General features: G+C 45.2%; 1 protein-coding gene across 1 annotated transcript in view; it reads right to left on the bottom strand.

Moving 5' to 3' along the window:
- Positions 1 to 262: 262 nt before the first annotated feature.
- LOC121827958 (uncharacterized) overlaps positions 263 to 20,292 on the bottom strand; it is a 53,477-nt gene continuing 33,447 nt past the window's right edge. Inside the window, exons 3-4 of the transcript XR_013049807.1 lie at positions 2,209 to 2,324; positions 263 to 1,818 (exon numbers count right to left, since the gene is read on the bottom strand). The gene's annotated coding sequence lies outside the window, so the exon portion shown is untranslated. The remainder of the gene's footprint in view (positions 1,819 to 2,208; positions 2,325 to 20,292) is intronic.

Genomic DNA, 20,292 nt, shown 5'->3' with positions numbered 1-20,292 from the left:
ATGAAATTCTCAAAAAAATTGAAATTTTTGTTTAAAAATACCAATCCAAGGTTGAACAAGAAAACAGAAATTATTTGCAGAGGAATAGATGTAACTGCAGATCATATTAGAAGCATTAAGTAAGCTTCAGCAAAATGAAATACACATTTTCTCTCATTTGTGCATCCTAGACTTTAAATGCTAGCTAATTTTAACCTAGCTTTGGATGGCTGACTTTAAGGCGGGGGGGGGGGGGGGAGGGGGGAACGGAGCGCAGAAGAGCGTCTTTGGCCCTGTCTGAGTGAAGTCTGCACTGTCTTTGGTACAGGCTGAGAGCCAAGCCCTTGCTGCCTGAGTGAGTCTGAGCTCCACATGCAGTGATCTGGAAGGAAGGTCATCACACTGGGAGCCCCCTTATTGGTTGCTGCCTTGGGAGACTTCCTAGCTCCACCTAGGCAGTGCTGTGATTCACCAGCACAGCTTTGCAAGGCTCCCTCTAGCCATCCCTGTCCTTCATCTTTTTTCTAAGGACAGGTTGGTGGAAGCCTGCCCTTTCCATATGCCTTGAAGTTTCTGTCTCATAAAATCATCATTTCCCTAAATCACATGGCAAGGCAGGGACAGGAGTTTGCCTCCACAGCTCAAGAAGCATCCGGAAGGAATGATTGGAAGAGCCAGAGGTGTAGCTGTTTCCAGGAAACAGCATTTCCCAGGTACAACAGGGCAGAAGCACATCAGGACTCGCAGGGACCATGACAGCATGTACAGGATGTGCACAAGCTCAAGTCAGCCGACATCCCAGAGTGAGGGGGAAGTGAGCACCAAGTCCTACCGCTAGCCAGGAAGCCGCTTGCAATTGACTCCTGATGGGAGAGGGAGCATTAGTTCTCTTCAACGGAGTGGCACTGGGTATATCAACCACACTCCCGAGCAGGTTCCATGCTCATAGTTGAACAACATAAATCAGACACCATGTTTTTTGTCGTGTGTGTGTGTGTGTGTGTGTGTGTGTGTGTGTGTGTGTGTGTGTATTAAGAGAAAGAACATGAAATTGGGTGGGTAGGGAGGTACAGGGAGGAGTTGGGGAAAGGGAAAGAATATGATCAAAATATATTATATGAAATTCTCAAAGAATAAATAAAAACAGTAAAAAAAAAAAAAAAGTAGCATCAAGAGACGCAAAAGGCCATCGGGAAGAAATTTAATGACCAGTGATAAGGAAGGCAATTGGACCAATCAGGAGCTGAGGCCTTGTGGAGAGCCCAGAAGTTAAGCCATGAAGGAGGGACTGGCCAGAAAAAAACAAAGCTCCTTTTTCTCTTTGGCTCCCATCCCTGGCCTCCCATCTGTACCTCTTATAGCCAAGGACCCCATCTGCAGAGAAGCGGGTGTTTACACAGCTACTCTACCAAGGACTGTGTGACTTTGACAGTGGGGGCTGAGTGTCTGACATCCCACAGCATCCCTAAGACCCTGGCTCCCAGCCTTGCTTTGCTGGCCCCATGCCACTGTATCATTCCTGCTCGCAGGGACATGGATGATAAAGTTTCCAGCATTGCAACCTTTTTTTCTCTTCTGTCTCCAAGTACTGTCTCTGGGAGATTATCTAAATCACACACATTCAGCCATGATTGATGACTCCTGAGTTCTTCACTATCCTGGGAGATATAAATTTCTCAGTTGGTTATTTACTCAAAAAGAGACTTCTGATAAATGTCCTACTCCTAGGAGTCACAGGTGGGCAATAATAGCAGTTATGTGGTTAGAAAGGTACAAAGCATGAAATTAATGGCATAGAAGCAATCCTGGGTCAGGAATTATTAGGAAAAGCACTGAGACCTGGGGAGAAAAAAAAACGGGAGTCAGGAATGAGTTCTAACAACCATTTCTCGATCAACTACTTAGGGTACCCAGCAATTGCTAGAGCATTATGTCTGCATTTGTCAGAAAGGAAGAGGAGGCACAGCCACTGAGGTTGGAAGGTGCCAGAAGGTAATGAATCCAGGTTGCACATTCTTCCTGCCAGGCCAGGATGTAGGTCACATGTAAATCAGGCTGCTTTCTCTCTCTGGGGGATGGCTTTAGAAGCCCTTCTCTTACAAAGTGGCTGTGAGAGGCGATCAGACAGCATGAAACAACTCCTTCTATGATATATATATTCATTGTTATGGTCTGAATCTGTAATGCCTTCTCTGGAAGGTACATGAGTTGGGGGTCTTGGTTGCTTACCTATAGGGCTTTTTTGAAAAGAAGCAGATCATGAAGGTCTAATCAAGGATTCAATACAATCACGGATTCATCATTCAAAGGATTACTGGGAGTTGGTGGAAACTGGAAATTGTGGCCTAGATGGAGAAAGTAGATCACTAGAGAGCTGGCTCTGGCTCTGGAGAGTAATATACGCTCTACCCTTCCTCTCCCCCTGCCATCTCTCTGCTCCTGGCTGTTGTGAGGTGAGCAGCCTTTTCCATCCCAGACTTTTACTATCATGGTGCTCCATCTTAGTCCATAGGAATGTGGTTAGTTGACTATAGACTGAAACCTCTAGAATCACAAGACTAAGGCTTTCTTCCCTTACTTGGTTATATCCGGAATTTTGTCACTCAGACCAAAAGCTGCTGTCTTACTCAGGGTTTCTATTGCCATGATGAAACACCATGACCAAAAAGCAAGTTGGAGAGGTAAGGCTTACACTTCCATAATGCTATTCATAACAGGATAGGAACCCAAACAGGGCAGGAATCCAAAGGCTGATGCAGAGGTCATGGAGAGTGCTGCTTACTGACTTGCTCCCCATGGCTTGCTCAGCCTGATTTCTTATAGAATGCAGGACCACCAGCCCAGGGATGGTAACACCCACATTAGGCTGGCCCCTCCTCCATCAATCACTAATTAAGAAAATGTCCTAAAGGCTTGTGTACAAGCCTTTTATAGAGGCTTTCTTAATTGAGGTTCCCTGCTCAGATGACTTTAGCTATCTATCCAGCACAGTTGCCTAACATATTACTATAAGATATCTTGTCAACATCTGTGGCTCCTGACAGGCTTCTCGTGCTTCGCTTGATAGTCTCACACCCATGTGCACACGCCTAGGCAACATCAAGTGGACTCAGTTTTCAAAACAAAAGAGCACATGAAGTTGAGAGAGGAAAACACTGGGTGTGAAGGGAGGGATTAGAAGGAAGCCCATGAGGTGGACAAAATCAAGACACATTATAGGCATGTCTGACACTCTCAAACAATAAAAAAAAAAAGAACTTCTTTTGCAAAACCTTAACTACAATGTCTCTTCGGAGATCCTCTGTTGATGGAGAACTAATTTCACAGAATTTTACTAGGTGTAATCAACCATTGTGACCCACTTGCTACCTCATGACAGAGCCAATGATGGCCCCTGCCTCCCTACCTATGGAGATCAGGCTATGGGGTAGAATGACATAAGAATAGGTAAGTAGCTCAAGAGGAGAGGAGAGGAAGGCTGGCGGAGAACACTTTTGTGTGTCAACTTGACTGGGCCACAAAAACCCACCTGTTTATTTGGTCAAGCATTATTCTGAGTATGTGTGAAGGTATTAAGTGATAAGATTAGTATTTTAGGTAGTTGACTAAGACAAGTAGTGGCTCTTGCCATAGGTAAGCTTTGTGTAGGTGAGCCTTGTCCAACCAGCGGTAAATCTGAAAAGAACTCTTCCCCCACCCAGAGTGTGAGGAGGCCTCCTACCTGCCTCGTTGGACTGGACTTGGGACTTCCCTTGCTGCTGGGCTTGATCTGGAGCTCGGTCCTTTTGGGGTCATGCACTTACTGGCTTTCAGATGAGAACTGACACCATCGACTCTAATGTTCTCAGGCTTTTGAGCCTGACTTGGTCTGCACCATCCTTCTTTGTGGGTCTCCTGCTTGCACGCTCAGATCTTGAAAAATCTCAGGCCCTAAAACTGTAAGAGCCTATTCTGCACATCAAATCTCCTTACACATCAGAGACAGCCTGTTAGTTCTTTTCCAGGAAACCCTCACCAATACAAGGGTCATTTTTACCTTTAAACAATGAGCTGAGAAACAATGAGCCCTGGGTCTGCATTACTATCCTGCCATGTGAAGGGAGCCTCCAATCACCTCAGTTTCCACAGCTGCTCGTGCTCATGAGCAAGAAGGTGGGTATATCCAGTTGAACCCACCTTCTCTCTACTTCATGCTCCTGCCAAAAGACCTTGACATTCAGAGCCCAGACTTATGAAACATCAGCCACCCTAGGTGACAACTGTCACCCCACCATATCTGCATGGCACCTGTCCATGGACCTCACTGTCACCTTCTGAGGGAGCCCAGTGTGATATCCAGGAGGTAAGGAAATGCCACAGGAGTGGTTTAGATGGGTGACATGCATAGGCTCCAATGCAAACCAGCTTCTGCCCTGCAGAACAGAGTCAAGGAAAGGGGGCATCTGCATGTGACCCCGCCTTGCACACACACCAGTCTTCACAGAAGGAACCCCGCCTGGCAGTGAATGAATTTATTAATCTACTCTGTGTGTCTGTCTGTCTGTCTGTCTGTCTCTCTCTCTCTCTCTCTCACACACACACACACACACACACACACACAAAGACACACACAGAGACATACACACTGACTCTGTCTCTGTGTGTCTGTGTGTGTGCCTGTGTCTCTGTTTCTAATTGTCTTTCTCTCTCTCTCTCTCTCTCTCTCTCTCTCTCTCTCTCTCTCTCTCTCTCCTGTCTGTTTCTCTGTCTCTGTGTGTCTGTGTGTGTGCACATGTGTATGTAGGTACATGTGTGTATACTTGCATGTGGGAACCACAAGACAACATTGGCTGCTGTTTCTCAGGCATCATTCATCTTAATTTTTTTTAAGACAGAATCTCTCACTAACCCTGAACCTCACTGGTTGGGCTAGACTATATGGGCTGGCAGCCCGGAGGTGCACCTGTCTCTGCCTCTCCAGCATTGGGGTTACAAGCATTCACTACCATACCTGACTTCTATGTATGTTCTGGGGATCAAACTCAGATCTTCATTCTTGCAAGGCGACTACTTTACCAACTGAGTTCTCTCTCCAGAGCATCATACCTAGGATGTTTAAAAATGGGTCGATATTATAGCATGCAGAAAGCACCCTATACATTATCAAGTTATGTTCATTGTTAAATGATATGTGTGTGCATGAATGTACATGTGTACATGTTTGTGTGTATGCAGGTGTAAGTGTGTGTGTTTGCAAGTGGGCACCATAGTCTGTGTGTTTTCTAATAGGGAAAGCTTCAAAGAACCCTTGAGACCCCGAAGATATGTGCTTTAGTAAGGTCACAGTTAGATGTGCTCAGAGGAGATACTCTTGTCAAAAAATGTGTGGCTTTGGGGTTTGTTTTGAGGGGAGTGGAGGTATTAAAACAATATCTTTTCTCCTACAGGGCATGAAATTCCATCATTAGAAAAACTCTGCTTTGGATCCAGGCATTACTGGCTTTGGAAATAAAAACTGCTATCATCATTAAAATTTAAAGGAGCACTTAGTGCTAGGGACTGTTCCAGAAGCTTTGCATGCATTATCTCAATGCAAATCCGTCAGGTCTTTCACGCAATTAACTGATGCCACTTTACACACAGGAAAGCCACCTGAGTTTTCAAATAGGTTGTAAGCAGCAGAGTGCAGCTGTGAATCCAGATGTGTGTGCAGGTGTGCAGCCATGCAGCCCTTGCTGTCCACACATGAGCAGCGAGCAGGGTTCTCCAGCTCCTCCCACAATCAATTGTGATATTGTAGAGGTGTTACTCTCAGTATGTAACCTACTCACTCCAAGCATATGGCCTCAGCTTCACTCTGTGCTTCAGTCAAAACAAAGACTCACATCTGTGAGCCCCAATCAAACCAAACACAGGAGCAAAAAATTAGTAGTAGGGTTCACAGAACTTCGTCTTGTGAAAATATTACTGTGACCTCATCAAAGTCTCAGAAAGGGAAAGCCAGACAGCTCATACCATCAGATCTCACCAAGAAGGTCTCATCCCAAACCTCCAAAGAGAAAGGAGATGGCTGCCACTGCTGCCTTCTCCCTCCAGCCAGCAAAGGCCCCTCACCCTGTCTCCAGGAGCCTCCCCTGGTCTTGGGCAAACTCTGTGCACAGACAGGCCAGTTGTTCCTGGAGGATGCAGCCTCCACATTCTCCTCAGCCAATCCTATTATGCCCTACACTTGGATAACTATGCTGGTACTTACCTCTTCCAGTCTAAGACTAAAGGAGCCAAGTTTCAGACACTCATGCAGCTGTTTTTCTGACCCTTTTGTGCATGCAAGAGGTAACAGTGTCAGTGAATACACCCAAATTTACAACTCAAACGTGCAACCCACACACTCACTTCTTTTGTGTGTATGTGTGTAAGAGTGTACACTTGAGTGTAGAGATTAGAAGACAACCTAAGGTATCATTTCTTAGGTAGCGCCCACCTGTTTGTTGAGACAGGGTCTCGCTGGCCTAGAACCCACCTAGTAGGCTAGGCTGCCTAGTCGGGAAGCTCTAGAAATCCACCATCTGCTTCTCCTGTTCTGGAATTAATAAGTGTGGCCCATCATGCCTGGTTTTTACATGACTCCTAGGGATTTAACTTTGATCTCCGTGCTTGCAAGGCAAACGCTTTATCAGCTGATCTGCATGGGGTGCATGTTGAATGTATGGTGCTATAGTGTTTGTGCATGGCAAGGAGGGTAAGCAAATGAGCACAATGCCAACCACGGCCAGAACCTGCCCATCTGGCCTGTGGCAGCCCTGCCCCCATGCAGTCTCCTGGTGTCATCCCCAGACCAGGCCAGGACCTACACACCTGTGTGGAGGGGAGCGGTGGCAGAGGCGTCCGCTCTTCTCGGTGCACAGATGGGCTCACAGGTGGCGGTCAGTACAACACTTTGCAAAACAAGCTGGAAAAGAGGCATCAAGCTGTGTTGTGGGCAGTAGAATACATCAGATATGGGAACAGGGACAGCTCCAGCACTGGTCCCAGACTCACCTCCTCCAGTAGGGAGTGCCAAATCCATACACCCACCAGGTCCAGATCACACAATGTCTGTCCAACCTGTGCCTTCACGTCCTAATCTACATCCTGACCCCTGCCACTCTGTCACACATGCTTACCCAGTCCATTTGAGGATCTGTGTCAAGCCCATTCTCCTTTGACAGCCTTGAATACCTCCATTTCCTTTCCAAAGGCTGTGGCCCAGGCCAGCCCACCTGTCACCTTCTGTGATAAACACCACCCAATCTCTACAGAAAGCTCCTGCAGTGACAGGACAGCTTGCACTATTAACTAGGGATTCTTCCTTCTCTGCTCAGGATCTAGGTACCTCCTAGGTTCATGTCTCTGCTTGTCATGAGGAAATGTGGAGGGTGTGTCGAGAGCAACTATCTCTCAAGTTGTTATTTTTGAGCTTTGAGCCCCTACCAGCCCAATTCTGAGCCACAGTCTCCACAGAGAGTGTTCCAACTTCCTTTCTGTTCCTTTGGTAAAATACTCTGAAAGAAAGCAACTTGGAGAGGAAAGGGTTTATTTGGCTTACACATCCAGGTCACATGCAGTCCATCACTGAGGGAAGCCAACACAGGAACCTGAAGAAGAAACCATGAAGGGTTGCTGCTTGCAGTCTCACTCTCTGGCTCATGCTTACTTGCCTTTCTTATACAGCCCAGGACCACTAGCCTAGGAATGGTGCTGCCCACGGTGGGTTGGGTTTCCTACATCAATCATCAGTCAAGACAATGCCCCATGGCCATGCCCATAGGCCAATCTGATCTAGATTATTCCTCAAGAAGTTCCCCTCAGAGAACTCCAGGCTATTTCGAGATGACAGCCATGCTAACTATGACAGGGAGTGGGGACAGGTATCTATTATGAGGAATATTCTGGGACTGGTTCTCTTCCAGAAGACTGGTTAACCCCAGAGTCTGATGGGTGAGCCTTCTTCCTACAGTGGCCTAAATATTTTACTCTAGGCTCCTACCCACTGTCACTTGTGAATGTGCCCCAGAGTCTACCTCCAACTGATCCACCCACAATGTAACTCCTGTACCTAAGTCTTGGGGAATCATTGCAGAAGAGGGGCAGACAGGTTACAAGAGCCAGAGGAAGTTGACTGTGAGACTGTATCTCTTAGAAAAGTTAGACGTTACACCCAAATTAAGCTTCACCAATATGGCTGCCTAATTAAGACCTGAACAAGGATGACACCAACAGACTTGCTAACATGGATGGGGGATGCTCATGAGTTACAACCCTACACAAAGAACTATAGCCAACTAAGGAATGCAGAGAATGAGAGAAATAGTCTCCCCAGGGAAGAGTGCGCCATTTGTTTATCCAAAACCAAATAGTCAGCCCCGAAAACATATATACAATTATCATTATGCAGACTGAGTAGATTGCATTTATATATTTAGTGGTGTATGAGTGTGTGTTTGTGTGTTTGTGTGTGTGGTTTTTTTTTTTTTGTGTGTGTGTGTGTGTGTGTGTGTGTGTGTGTGTGTGTGTGTGTGTGTAACAATGGTTATAGAAAAAGCAAGTGGGGTTTATGTGGGAAAGGTTGGAGCAGGGGAAGGGAAAAGTGTGGCCCAAGGAAAAGGAGGTAGGTTCCTTGTACACAGAGTTTGGGAAGTACTGGCAAAACCCTTCCTGGGGAGATGGTTAACTTGCCTTCTGGGCTGATTATAGAACCCTCTGACTGTGCCTCATGAAAAGAAGGTTTCTATGGAAATCAAGCCAATGTCTAGGGCACTATGATTGGCATGCAGGAAGGATGAGCAGGTCAGTAATCTGTAAGAGGAGCTGAGAGTGAGCAGCACCACACCCAGCCTTATTCTGCTCTAAGCCATCTTTCCTTTCCCCAGGCAGCAGCCCCTTCATGCTTTTCTGCATCTACTCCTCTGTTGTCTATCCTTTCCTCTCTTCATCCTTGATGAATCCATCCTATGCGATGTCTGCAAGGCATCTCTAGAGCTTCACTTAAGACCCAATGCACTGCATTTACTCCATTGGTTGGATTCATCCAAGAGCTGCCTGCTCAGCAGGCCCCACAGACAAGCCTGTGCACGAAGAAGAGACATAGAGTCTTCGAGGAAACCAGGAAGGTCATTCCATTCTGATGCTCACCATGGGTCTGGATCAGGCTCCACAACAGTTGAGGCTTTATTTACATCCTGAAATTCTCAAGTGGTATTCCTGTCCTCTTGAGGACACAGAAGCAACAGGCCATATTCTCCACAACACTCCTTCCGACCAGGTCTTCTGCCATTTGATGCACATAGAGTTCTCCTGGGACTCTTTGGTCCCAATTCTCTACTCTATGAAGTATCCACTGGAGTCAGACTAGCAATCCCTCCCCCTTACCTTCCTCACTTATCCACCCCCACAGGTTTGCCCAGCTGTGTTTGCTCTTGTGTCAACAGTGTGGGGTGCCCTTCTCCTGTATGCATCTTTCAGTTAAGAGTCAGTCTCTGACCTCTCCTGAGTCCCCAGTCCGCCACACAGTTACCCTGTTTAGTCAGTGACCTCTTGTTAGTTCCCAGATATGACTCTCACCATCATTGTCATTTCAGACCTGGGGACTGATTTCATGTGAGGCTTAAGTCCCACAGCAAAAAGCAGACTGTCCAGGCATCTTTGAAGTGATGGCCAAATTCAATGGCAAATGTTGCAACAATGACTCATCATAGTAACTAATAGTGAAGTGTTTGATGTGTAATAACCATTTAATCTTCATCTTCCTGGGAAACATTCATGGGTAGAGAAACTGTGACACAAAGATGGTGGGTTAATAGCTAATACTGTCACATCACTATGATACTGTAGAGCTACAATTTGAGCTCAGAACTCCAGTGCCAAAGTCCACATCATACCACTGGGTCTGCTTTTCTCTTCATCTTTCAGTATGTCTGAGGTATGTGTGTATTTCTGCAGATCTTAAAATTGAGCATATTTACATATGTCAAGACTTCCTCATCAGAATACCTCCATGAAATGTTCCCTTTCTTCTCATTGGTTTTCTTTTTCATTACTCTGGAAGGTAGTAGAACATACATAAATCTATCTACTTTGATCTCCAGTGACTGTCTATTCAGCATCTCAACCAGTATTTATTAGACATCAACCATGGACACAATGAAAATGAGCAAAGCTCCAGCTATAAGGATAGCTTGACTCCATCCACCACTAAGCAGTTACTGCATGTTGAATGTCTCCCATGTATTATATCAACAGTTGTATCTTGAAGGACAGTTACTATTATTGTATTGACACTACAATCAAAGATTAAAACAACCAAAGACCCTGCCCAGTGTTACAGGGATGTTGTTATAAGGCTGGGATTGGAGCTCATGTGTGATCAGCACTGGCGGTCATGACCTTCGCACCTGCTCTGTCTGCTGAGAGATAGCACCAGCAGAGAACAGGTCTGTATCTGTCTGCACTGTGCCAGAGGGAACCAATAATCACAGGACATGAAGGGTGGAGTGAGCAATTCTTCCAGATGTGCAGACAGGTTGCTGTGACTTAAAGTTAGTCCTTCTCTCAGATTTCAAAGCCTGTGCTACCTTGAGCAAACCATGTCCATGTGGGGAGGTCTCAGTTTGCAGGGCACAGTGTTTACCACTTCCAATTCCACCCTGCAGCCCCCAATCAAGCCCAGGAGGCATAGCGGACAGAGGTGGCTGATATGAAATATGACTTCACAAATTGCAGTCTGAGTAGGATGTTTTGACTGAGCTCTGTGGCAGCAGCTTCCCTCTCACAGGTTCTCAGAACAATGTATTATGAAGTTAAAGTCTGCCATTTCTTTAAGCAGAAATCATATTCTTCTCAAAGGCACCTTCTGAACCCGCAGAGTCCCCCTGCACTGGGAACATGTATGAATGCACACTGTTCAGCCTGGATTTTCCTTGGTGACCAAGGAAGCTGTGTGTCCCACTAAGTTTTACTCCCAGCATGCAGCTGGACAAATGCAGTCGCTGCCCCAGAGCTCAGGCTGACAGCTGTGGCTAGGGAAGAAGCTCTGCGAGGCAAGTCTTGAGTGATGGATTCTGAGCCCAGATCAGCCACTTTGTTGTGGTTGGTTATAGTGCCGGCCACTTTTGCAATTCATAACGAAACTGGAGCCATGTCTCCATTAGATCACTTGCCCTTTTCATCTGAAAGCACTGGCAGTGGCTGCTTAGAAAAGGACAGGTCCCCAGAAGCATGGCCCTGGGCAGAGCCTCTGGGTTCTACAGAATAACACGCACTTGCAGGATTGGAGGAGCCACTGAGCCCAGGGAGAAGGTGCAGCTTTAGTTCAGGTTTCTGCTGCCTGCCTTTGTTCTCTGCCTTTTTCCTAAGGTGCTTTAGTTGGCTCCTCTGGCCCTGGGATGGTGCTGGGACCAGGACAGTGTCTTGTATAGCCCCTTCCCTCACTGCCTGAAAGTCCCACAGGCAGAGTAGCTGGTCCATAAACCTAGCCTGTGAGCCCACAAGTCCTTTACGCTGTTTCCTCCTTGGAGAGACTCTGGGGCACCTGCTACACGGGAGCATGCTCTCCATCTTCAGGAGTTGTATAAACAGTGCCTCCATCGCAGGCAGAATCATCAGCAGGGAACTTCCACTGGCCACAGAGCAGGGATATCAACATGGCCGTCAACCAAGCTCCTGTGTCAGCTCAGCCTAGGGTCTGCAAGATAGAGTGGCACACGGAATGGGCTTAAAAGAACAGACCTCCATCTCAAGGTGCTCAGCTGTCTCATGCTCCTCTGCTCTGCTTCTGTCCGTGGAAGCTGCTCAGAATCCTGTAACCACATGGAAGACAGAAGCCAAGCTGGGGGTGGGGGGAGGCAGAGTTGAGGAGGGGACGAAACTGATGAATATCTATCTTCAATCACAGGTGTGTGAAATAAACTTTGCTGGCAGCGAAATTGTGCTCCCCAACATCTGTACGTTGAAGTCTTAGCCCCTAAGCAGTTCAGAGGGTGATTGTCCTTGGAGATAAGATCACTTAATGGTGAACCAAGTTAAACTGAATTGGATTTCTTATAGGAAAAGATTAGGACACAGACTCCACCAGAGGAGTAACTGTGGGAGGCAGAGCTCCCAGAAAACTGTGGTCTCAGGAGCCAGCCCTGCCCAGGCCATGATCTCTGAGTCACAGCCTTCATCCTTTAGTTCTACCCTTTGGGGGCATGTATGGGCTTAAACATGGGAGGACCCTACATGTTCTAGAATTTTCTCTCCTGCTCATTGCTCCCACTAATTCCTTGCTGTAGACCCCTCCACCACACACAGTCTCCTTTAATCCCAAGGCAGCTTGTCAGAGAAGTCAATTAATCTGCATGCTCGGAGAGTTGTCTCTGAGCTGGGATGGCCAAATAGAGATAAGGTAAACCAGGGCCCATCTGAGACGTTCTGTTAGCTTGTGTCTGCCCCACACCTTCTGTCCTACAGTGATTAATAGCCTCTCGCTCTCTCACCCTGGTTTGGATGATAAATTATTTGGTTATGTTTTCTCATTCTGTCTCCCATGCAGGCTCCTGACTGTCAGAATACTAAGTTAATCATAAAAATGAATAAATCATTCCGATTATTTATGAATACCAATGTTCACTTTCTTTTCGGTGGTCTAGGGAATGTGGACTACAGCATTAATCACAATATTTATAAGTTATTTTTAACATTCTATTCCAATTTACTATTGTCAACAAGTTTCATGTGGACCCTATAAGATCAAAAAGACAGCTCGTCCCCTGAAAGATTGTCAGACAAAGCAAAATAAATGATTAAATAAATAAAAAGTTTAAAAACAACCCCCCAAGTCTCTGGCTTCCCTTGGCTCACACAGGAACAAGTTCAGAATGGAAAACTTCATGTTCATGATACTTCTGGGTGAGACACGACAATTTGGGGAGGGGGCAGACAGGATCAGCACTTTTGTTTGTTCGATATTTGAAAACAAGTAACGGAGAAGCAAAGACAGTGGGTGTAGTTCCTTAGCTGCGATGCCATCTTGACACAGCCCAGTGTCAACTTAGAGGAAAGCCTCCACCGAGGAACTGCCTAGATCATACTGGCCTGTGGACATGTCTGTGGGGGACTGTCTTGACTGTTAATTGAAGCAAGAAGACCCAGCACACTGGCAGCACCGTCCCTAGGCAGGAGGTCTTGGACTATATAAAAGGGCAGCTGATCATGACAGGAAGGAGGCTTTCTGAGCATTCAGCCTTCTAGCAGGATTCTGTATACAGGCGAAGTGCCACCTGTCAGCACAAGAAAGACCAGAGATGGCAAAGCAGGTGGCCTGCACATTCTCCGTGCTTGGCAGAGGCCAGATTGTCCTTTCCTCCTTGATCTGTGGTTGAATTCTTTATGCTCTTGAATCTGTCAGGAGGAGACTCACTAGATTCTGTAATTCAGTCAGTGCTGCCATTACCCCCAGAAGCTCCATGCCCCATATCAGTCAAGGCCTCCAGGCCCTCTCCTAGGCAACCAAGGGCTGCTATCTGGCTCTCTAAGCTCACATATAATGAGAACTCTTCATGCTTCTACCTGGCCTGTACTGGTAATCTGTTGGTGAGGGAGCACCACAGTAACACATTGCTTTATTATTGAATAGAATTGCATGTAAACCAAACTCTGAATTCACTTGTTGGTAGACATTTAAGAAGTCTAGCTAACTTGGTGCCAAGGCCAACATAGAGAGACATCAACAACAAAATATATGCATTGCAACATCTACGCCTTATTTGCTTCCTGAGCATGTGAGCAAACCAACCATCCTTAGCAAACTTAGGCATCTGAGCTGGTCTGCCCATGTCCCCATCACTCCCTGAAGCCCCCACCCCACCACCCCCTGCAGCCAGCAAGCAGGGCTCCTCCATGGACTGTGACCTGGCAGGATAAGCCATGGAAACTCTTTACTCCCCTAAGTTGCTTCTGGTCAGAGTGTTTTATCACAGCAATGGAATGAAACTGGAACAGTGACTCTGCCTTGACAGGCTCAAGTACAGAAAGCATCCTTTGCTCATAGATCAGGGAGGAAAGGAAAAGTTGATCTCTGCCAAGCATGGAGTGCAGGGTCTGCCTTGTTTCCTCTGTTCCTCCTTGTTGATGTGAGGTGACACACTTAGCCTTTGTGAGAAACCCTGCTGGAAGGCTGAATGTCATGGAAAGCCTCCGCCCTGCCCCAGCCTGCCATTGTTATCTTGTTTCCAGCTGCAGAGGGAGGGAAGGTCAGGTTTATATTAGCTCTGAGCCATAGAAACTGATCAGAACCCAAGGATAAGGGGCGTGCCAGACCCAGAATCCTGCTCTACCTCTGCTTCATAAGACAGGGAAGGCAAAACAATGAGCAGATGTTGTGTGGGTGATAAATGGCCCAAGAACCCTCTGAGACTGGTAGCCAGCTGGTGTGAGAGGTGGCCTCTGGCAGGGATGGCTAATGACAGCCTGAAGGAAAGCCGCTTTCACAATCAGAAACATTGTGCACTAATGAGGTCTTCAGTCCCCATAAACCTAGCTCGAAAACCAACACTGGGCTGCACAGAAATGGGTGAGAAGTCTTCAGGAGCACCTCGCTGTGGCAGCGCCATGTTTTCCATGTCACAGAAGGTGCTGAGGCTAACCTAGAATGATAGCACAATAAGACACACACATGGCAACATCTAAGCCTTACCCTCTTCACTACCATGCATGCAAACCAGTGACTGACAGTCCACTTACACAACTTCTGTAGTTCTCTTGTTAATCCTGCCAATCAAGAATAAGACCACTACCATGGTTCAAAGCCAAATTTAAACCAAACTTTAATTAAATACTAGCCAGGGGGATGGGCTGTAGCCAGGTCCATCTCTGGTTTCCCAGAAAAAATAGCCCCCAAATCAGGGTTTACAATGGCTTAAGTATTTCCCGCGAGGTCCCATCAAGAGCAAGCACACCTCCAGCCTATATCTAGTCAGGGACAAGCATGCATCCTGGTGTATTTCCTGCCTGTGGACTTCCCACCCAGATGTGATCAAGCACATCTGGTGTAGATGGATCAAACAAACTTGTTTAAGGGAATGAAAACATATGGCTTGTTATCTCCCATAAACAACAGCCTCCAGCATTTCAGGAACTATCTGTCCTTGGGCAAAGGGCTTGCAGATCAGAGACATTTTTGTTTCATGGATTTCTAAGGCATAGTAATTAAAACTTAAAAATGTAACTTTGGATCACACACTCTCTGTCATGGTCCCCATCACCTCAAAGCTCTCCAACCTCCCATCAATCAAGGTCTCCATGCTCTGTCCTAGACAAACAGGGGTCAAGTGCTGGTTAATTTGATGTCACCTTGATGCAAAGTATACTTATCAGAGAGAAGGGAGCCTCAATTGAGAAAATGCCTACATAAGATGGGGCTGTGTGCAAGACTATAAGGCATTTTCTTAATTGATGATTGATGTGGGAGGGCCCAGCCCATTGTGGGTGGGGCCACCCCTGGGATGGGTGTCCTGGGTTCTATAAGAAAACAGGCCTAGCAGGCTAAGGGGAGCAGGCCAGCACTCCTCCATGACCTCTTATTCAGCTCAGGTTCCTGCCCTGATAGAGTTCTTGTCCTGACTTTCCCCAATGAGCAGGGATGTGGAAGTGTCAGCTAAATAAACCCCTTTCTCCCCAGCTTTCCTTTGGCCGTGATGCTTCATCACAGCACCAGCACCTCTGACTAAGATGGGCTGCTTTCTGGCTCTCTAAGTTCACATTTAATAAGGATGGTTTGTGCTTTCACTTGGCATGTATTGGAAATCTATCCATGTTGGTAGACACTTAGATTGCTTCCAGTTTGGGATCTTGAGTAATGCTTCTGGTGAACATTCACCAGCAAGTCTTTTTAAGTAATATAGTTTTATTTATTGAGTTGACTCCTAGAAATGTAACCATAAGAACTTCCAGGAATTTATTTCACTATTTTAAGAAACATCCTTGAAAGGGGCCATCACATCTTACATTGCAGGCAATGTATGAAGCTGCAGTCTGTCTGCACATGAGCCGATGTTTTCTCATTTTTATTGTGGGCATCCTCAGTGGGTATGACTTTAGTTTTACTTCCCCAATGATTGATGGTTCTTAGCAACATCCATCAGCCATTCTTATACTTCCTTTAACCAACAGTTACTGAACACCTTCACCATTTTTAAACTGGATTGTTTGTTGTTCTTGTTGACTTGCAAGTGCTTTAGATAGTCTGCATTTAAATATTTTTAAAATGTTTATTTATTGGGACTGGAAAGATGTCTCAGCAGTTAAGAGCACTGATTATTCTTACAGACGACCTGGATTCAATTCCCAGAACCAACATGGCAGTTCACAACTATCTGTAATTCCAGTTGTAGGGGATTAGATGCCTACTTCTGGTTTCTGTGTGCACCAGGCATGCACATGTTACACATACATACATGCAAGAAAAATGTTCATTGTCTTAGTTACTGTTCTATTGCTGTGAAGACACACCATGACCAAGGCAACTCTTATAAAAAGAAATTATTTAACTGGGGCTTGCTCACCGTTTCAGAGGTTTAGTCCAATGCCATCATGGTGGGGAGCATAGCAGACATGGTGCTGGAGAAGGATCTGAGAACTCTACATCTGGATGTACAGTCAGCAGGAAAAGAGAGAGACACTAGGCCTGAGTTGAGCTTTTGAAAACCTCTAAGCCCACCCTCAGTAACATACTTCCTCCAACAAGGCCCCACCTACTCCAATAAAGAGTGCCACTTCCTAATCATTCAAATATATGAGCCTAAGGGGGCCATTCTTATTCAAACCACCATACTCATACACATAAAATACAATAAACATTTTAAAATGTATTTATTTATGTGTATATAAGTGAGTGTGTGTATGTGTGTGTGTGTGTGTGTGTGTGTGAGTTCATGAGATCTGTACACATTGAGGGACCCTCAGAGTTCAGCAGAGGAGTCAGAATTCCTGGACCTGGAGTGTCAAATAGTTGTGAGCTGTTGGATGTGGGTGCTGCGAACTGAACTTGGATTCTTTGAAAGAGCAGTAAGCACTCTTAACCACTGAGCCATCTTCAGCTCCCATTTAAATATTTTATCAGAGGTATGATTCACATATACTTTCCCATAGTCCATAATGTCCTTTAAATTTTATTAAGGTGGACAGTAGAGGCACATGCCTTTAATCCCAACACTCAGGTAGCAGGGGCAGGCAGATTTCTGAGTTTGAGGTCAGCCTGGTCATGAGTTAAGGCCAACAAATGATGAATGGGACCTCATTAAACAAACAAACAAAAAAAACATTTTGTACAACAAAGGCAATAATCGAGTGGAGAGGAAGTCCATAGAGTAGGAAAGAATCTTTGACAGCCATACATTTGGCAGAAGATTAATATCCAGAATATATAAGGAGCTCAAAAACATTAAGAGATGACACATTCAAAAAAGGGCTATGGGTCTAAACAGAGAATTTTCTAAAGAAGAAATAAAAATAGCTAAGAATGATCCTTAAAAAGTTCACCATCCTTAGTAATCAGTGAGATGCAAATCAAAACAACTTTGAGATTTCATCAGTTAGAATGGCTAAGATCAAAAAGAAACAACTGAACACAAATCCTAGTGAGGATGCGGGCAGAGGGGCCTCAGTCACGGTCGGTGATACCGTAAAGAGATGAAAGCACTCTGGAAGTCAGTAGAGAGAACTCTCCAAAGTACATCTGCCATATGACCCAGGGATGCCACTCCTTGGCATAGGTCCAAAGGGCTAGACATCTTACTCCATATATACCTGTTCAGCTATGTTCATTCTATCCACAATAGCTCGAACATAGAAACAAGCCAGATGTTCTTTGAATGATAACTGAATAATGAAACTGTGATACAGATATCACAATGGAATACCATTCAGTTGTAAATAAAAATAAAATGATGAAATTTTCAGGTAAACTGGTGGATCTGGAAATTATTACATTGAGTGAGGTAATCCAGACAGAGAAAGACAAACACTACATGTCCTCTCATCTGCAGTTCTTAGCTCCAAATCTTTAGATGTGAGCACATAACCTGCAGTATGGGAAGAAGCCAGGGAAGTAAAAAGGGACCATGGGGAGGGGGGGAAAGGAGCCCTAGTAAGGGAGACAATAGGAAACAGTGCTGCAAAGGGGGTGATGGGAAAGTGGGGGACTTTACTGGGCAGGGAAAGAAAGGTAATACAGGTGGAGATACGGAGAAAGGAGAGATAAATAACATTAAGGATATTTTAAAAGGCCAGGGGGAAACATTATTTTACAACCTTAGTTATTGTGTGTGTGTGCATGTACATATATACACACACACACACATACATGTTAGATATAGATATAGATATAGATATAGATATAGATATAGATATAGATATAGATATAGATATAGATATAGATATAGATATAGATATGAATGTGCATGTGCACATATTTTAATAGAGTTACATCACATGGGATGATAGTCCTTCCTCCAAGAAACATGCACTACCTAACAAAGACCTCAATGCCAATCATGAAACTTTCCCCCACTGTGTTGGTTGGGGGAATGCAAGAGTCTCCCCAGTCAATATAGCCTTTTGCTATTTACCTTGGCTGCTTCCCAGAACTTGAAGGTAGGACACTATTGCTGAAGACACCACACAGTTCAGACACAGAACTTGGAGGAGCTGAGCTGGAACTGATTCGGAAACTTCCTCTTCGAGGATTGGTGCTTATCGTATCCAAAGGTGCTCTGCAAGCTGCCAGAGGAGAAGAACAACCAATAGTCCTACCCAGCTGTGACGCCCGTGAACCATGACAGTGACTGGACCGGTCAGATAGTTACAGCTGTGCAATAGTGGCCCCTTTACTTTGGGGGTGACCAACAGTTGTCTAATTGGACTCAATTCCCACTTACTAGGAGGGCATTCCTACATGGTAAACCTAGTCAGCCATCTGTGGCTGGAGAGCTCGTGGACCTGAGGGGAGAACCTACTGCTGCCATTTTCATAAATCAGAATAATCTCTAGCTGTATTCTAAATGCTTATCCTTATTCATAAACGAGTGTAGCTTTCACTTCTCATCAAGGAAGCATCTACTTGAACCAGAAGTCTATTATAGATACCCATAACTGGTTAAAATACAAAGAATACGAGACCATGGCATGCCCAATCCCAATCAATACACCTACAACACAACCCCTACACCTAAGGTTCAGGGAAAATTGTAGACGAGGTGAAAATATTTTTAAAGGCCAGAGGACCAAAGCACCTGCTGACAAACAGTGTCTCCTAGATATGACAAAAAAAATTTACAAATAAAATTTCAACAATACAGCTGCCTGAAGAATACCAGCATAATGACAATATCAGTTAACATGCCAACAAGAACAGGGAAATTCCATATTGTTCCAGCCCTCGATGAAGAGCTGCAGGTGGTCAATGGCTGCTGGGAGGGAGATCAGTCTCTTCCAGGATTAACTCCCATAGGTTGTTCAATCCTAAGCAGTCTACCCTGCACACATAAACATATGAGCAAAGCTAAACAGACTCAGTAGGCTGTATATATGTGTGCATATATATCTATATCTGTATTTCTTCTATATGTATATATACATACATATATGTGTATACATATATGTGACAATAATAAAGAATAGATCATGAATTTGGGAGGAGAGGTAGAATTTGAGAGGAGAGGGAGGAGAGAGGAAGGGAGGAGATGGGAAGGGAAGGAAAGAGTGGGGGCAGAGGGGAGGGGAGGGGAGGATAAAATTTTCTAAGAAACATTTGGTGCTGATATCTGCTTTCTCTCCTTGGGCCCCTCAGATGCAACTCAGTCCCAGGCTCCACATCAATCATAAATTTGTTTAATAAACACATGCCCAAACTTTTGATTATAATCTCTTTAAAATGAGATCCAAGTCTTTTGGGGTGGGGGTTATTTGAGGTTTTTTGAGACAGGGTTTCTCTATATAACCCTGGAACTCACTCTGTAGAACAGGCTGGCCTCAAACTCAGAGATCCACCTGCCTCTCTGTCTCCTGAGTGCTGCGATTAAAGGCATGCACCACCACTATCTGGCAAGATCCAAATCTTTTTAAAAGTCTTGTTTTTGACTAGCAAGTAATAATATGTATCAGAGGATCACTGTGTAATGTTTCAATAGTTATTCACATTCCATGATTATTAAGCACATATTCATTATCTTGGTCCTTAGCAATGTGGTGGTTACAGAGGGTGCAGGCAGCGGGGAGAAAATATGTTATTAATCAGAGTTAGCAAGTTTCAGGAAGACAGAA

This window comes from Peromyscus maniculatus, chromosome 3 (assembly GCF_049852395.1).
Source record: "Peromyscus maniculatus bairdii isolate BWxNUB_F1_BW_parent chromosome 3, HU_Pman_BW_mat_3.1, whole genome shotgun sequence".
Taxonomy (NCBI): Eukaryota; Metazoa; Chordata; class Mammalia; order Rodentia; family Cricetidae; genus Peromyscus; species Peromyscus maniculatus.
This window is presented reverse-complemented; position numbering and strand designations above follow the sequence as displayed.